Raw genomic sequence first — 4,038 nt, 5'->3', positions numbered from 1 at the left:
GAAAAGCCACGATTCCAGTCTCATCGTGGGAGCCCCTGAATCCAGCTATACCTGCAGCCCTTACTGTTATACGAACTAAATAAAGTCCTTTCATTTTAGCCATATTTGGAGTTGGTTCTCAAGTAATTGCAACCAAAAAGTTCTGCCTGATGAAGTTCTTGTGATGGCTTCAAAATGCTGCCCTGAGAGGCATAAATTGTCACCTAGTGCTATTATAGCTGACCCTTGAACAATATGGGTTTTAACTGCATGGGGCCACTTACACGCGTATTTTTTTTTTCAACAAATACTACAGAGGTATTTTCTCTTCTTTATAATTTTCTTAATAACGTTTTTTCTCCAGCTTAAGAATACAGTATAAAATACATGGAACATACAAAATATGCATTAATCAACTGTTTGTTATTGATAAGGCTTCTGGTCAATAGTAGGCTATCGTAAGTAGTTAAGTTTTGGGGGAGCCAAAAGTTACATGTGGATTTTCCACTACGCAGGCCGTTGTTAGCCCTAACACCTGTGTTGTTCATGGTCAACTGTAATTGACGTTTTAAATATCCATCGTAATCTGGCACCCAGAAAATCTTTCTTAAATCAGCCTATACATTCGGGTCCATGCGACCTACATGTAGCTAACCACTGTAGTGGGCACTGTGGATGCCACGCCCAGATCCCTTGTGATCTCTTCTACCAGTTCTGTTTCATCCCGCACCTTGTCAGGTACTTTGTGGCACCTGACACATTCAGAGGCTTGGGGCATCCTCGGTGGAGTGCCTGGGTGCCTGAGAGGTCCCTTCTAGCAATCAACCCATGGCTAAGGACTTACAGTGTGGAGTACAAAAGTCTCAGGGTGGGACAAGCTCTGAGATGCAACAGAGGCTCCAGAACCCGCTGTGGGATCCAGAGGAGCTGCACCTTCGCCCTCTTGTTCGGCCTCTTGCCCTTCTCTCTCCTGTTCCATTCGTTCTCTTACTGGCTGATCCCAGGAGGACGTCCTCAATAAATCACGTGACACATGACAGGATCTGCTGTGGGGGACACTCAACAGCAGATGGCCGCTCGCTGCACGAAATGCTTCTTTGCATTTCTCCTTCGCATTCCTCAAGAGGAAACAGAAAACTCAAGACCATGAATCTAAGTTTCCTTGACAGATGATATTTATTGGCAGAGTGGAACTTGGGGACATTAAAAACACCAAAGGTGGCTCTGTTTGACCTACGGCAAAAGTACTTAAAGATTCCAGGACTCACTTTACATTTCCTCTTTTCAATCCGAGTCTTAGCAGCCTGGAGGTCTCCAAACGCCTCTCACTCTCTCCTCTTAGGAAGGTGGTAAAACTGTTACATCCAGGCCCAAAGCGTGCCTTTCTATTCCCTCACACTCACTATGCTCAAGGTCTTCTACATCAAGACAGCCACCTCCAAGACTTCACGGAACGTGGGTCAGTGAATCACAAAACATTAAGCACAGCGTACTCCAATCTGCTACTTGATTCACTCTCCTTAAAACGGAGGAGATTCAGAGGCCAGACAGGTAAAGCAGAGTGGCATTGTTTTTCCTTTCCGATGGGGACTCTTGGCGTTGACACTTGTGTCGGGGAATATGTATGTGCAGCTTGATGTTTGGAAAACCCTGAACTGGCTGCTGTTCCTCCCTAGAGCAGAAGTTAAATCCTCCTACCTGGAAAAAAAAAAAAAAATCCTCCAGACAGGACTTTTCCCTGGAGGGTTGGAGATGAATAAATAAAATCCTAAACTCAATCATCCCACTGCCCCAGAGTGTCTCCCACATGTGATACGCTTTACAGTATCAGGGACGTGGCTTGTTATTTGCAGAATGTCGGAGAATGTTTTTTTCGGCGTGGTATGAATGTAACTGACCAAACCATTGGTGTATTCGCCATTAATCAACATTGTTAATTTCCCTGGTTCCAGCAGATAATGCACTATGCTACGGAGAAATGATTTCCCAAAGTCATGCGGAGTTTAGAACCAGAATTCCAGGCCTGATTCCCAGCAGACTGCTGTATCTGCTCCATCACACGCTGCCGCTTTAATAAGTCTTCTCCAGCCCCAATTTCTCATGCCTCCTTGAAGGCATCTGCAAGAAGGGAAATCTTTCTGATAAAAAACCAGTTGCAGAAGCTCTTGGGGCTTCCTCTTGGTTCCTCCTCAAGGTGGGGTGAATAGAGCAGCCATGTCCACTGAGCCCCTTTTCCCTCTGCTTCCCCTTCTGACTTGATTATTCAGGCAAGTGGGATTGTAACATCACGGCCATTGCCATAGTAACAGAGCTTGAAAGATGCCACGCTGCCCTGGAAGGGATGTCTTGCTGGGTACCGGGAAAGAGCTAGGGATGTCGGGGAAAAGAAAAGATCCTGGCTTGATAGCACACAGGGACGAATGTCCTGAATCTCTTGGGGGTGGGGTGGGCACGTTAACACTGGCTGAGCGGAAAATGGCCGCAGGGCTCCCGCCATCTCTCCTGGGGCTTCCTTGCCAATCTGCTCACTGGCCACCCGGATTGCTTTCTGTGTCATGTCGTTGGTGCTAGAACACTGTGCTGAGGCTGACAAGGAGAAAAGAGAGTTGGGAGAAAGCTAGAGCGGGCAAGATTCCAGTGGCTTCTATGTGACGGCCCGTGCCATCTCCTCCCAGATTTCGAAGCAGGGAGGGAGGCTGTGCTGTTACAGGGATTAGTAGCTCTGTTATAGAGATTACAGAAACACTGATCGTTGCTGTGCTTTCTGCCACCACCCTGGCTTGTGGACAAATCGTCACATAGATTGTCCCTTTTGCTCTGAAGGCTACCAGGAAAGAGGAGATGTCCCCAGGGGCTACTGACGAGCCTGAGACTGTGGAGAGAGGAAGAGGACAAGAACAGAGGGAGGAGAGAAATACGGATGGGTGTGGAAATCCAGCGGGGTCTGTATCTGGGCCAAAGCTGACCCTTCTTGGTACCCACACATGACTGAGCATCCCAGCCCAGAGCTTGGGACTCTGTCTTTCTGTGGACCCAGACATAGTTAGACTTCAGGAGCGAGCATTCGCCATTAGCATTCTCAATGCAGTATGAATTGAACATGCTATGCATCTGGGCCACCCATGGGTATCAAAATCACCTCCTATGCTTTAAAAAACCACGTGTGCCAGGCCCCACACTTGCAGTGTCTGAGCAGCGGGTCACCATGGGGGTTATGAATGCTCTGAAGCTAGATAGGCCTGGGCTGGAAACTCGGTCTGCTGCTGCTAGCTGGGTGATGCCGGTGTAGGTACCACATTGAGCTCTGCGCCTCAGTTTCCTCAGGTGTACAATGGAGGAAACAACAGTTCCCCCACCCCTGTTGTGAAGACCACGTACAGCGCCGTGCCTGGCTGACTCTGGTGTCTAAGTTTCTGTGGGGATAAGGTGGGGCCCAGCGCTGGTGTTTGAAAGACTTCACAGTGACCCTCGCCTGCGGACCCAGGCCGCCTGGGGGTAGGCAGCGATCTCGAGGTCCCTCCCCAGTTTGCAGCATCAGATATTATTGGGTCACCTCGCATTAAAATAAGCAACAGGCGGGACTTTGTCCATTCCTGGTTCCTTGACTTGGAGGGCGGAGGGCGGAGGGCGTGGGAAACCGACCTGGGCAGAGACTGAGTCTGAGTTAGGAGGCTTCCGGATTGCAGGAGGATGCGCACACGCTATGCCACGGGGCAAGAGAAGAAAGTGAGGGTGGGGAGCTCGAGGGGGGGTGTGCGGAGGTGGCTTTAGGGGAAGAGGTGGAGAAAAGCAGGCAGGAGGCAAGACGGTAAGCGCTGACAGCCTGCTTTCCAAAACGTCCCCAGCGCTGGACCCGACAACACTGACCCGCCGTCATCTCCCCGGGTGTGCCGCAGCTTCAGCCCTAATACACCTGGAAGTGTGCTGAAGTGGCCCCGTCCTTCCAGCAGCGCAGGGTGTCCACGGCAACGGAGCGACACAGCGGGCAGGTGCGCTCGCGGTCCAGCCAGAGGCAGAGGCACTCCTCACAGAACACGTGCTGTGGGGACAGCGACGAGT

Source organism: Pteropus vampyrus, unplaced genomic scaffold, assembly GCF_000151845.1.
Source record: "Pteropus vampyrus isolate Shadow unplaced genomic scaffold, Pvam_2.0 Scaffold23, whole genome shotgun sequence".
NCBI classification, from domain to species: Eukaryota; Metazoa; Chordata; class Mammalia; order Chiroptera; family Pteropodidae; genus Pteropus; species Pteropus vampyrus.
The sequence above is the reverse complement of the archived record's forward strand: the minus strand, read 5'-3'. Positions refer to the sequence as shown.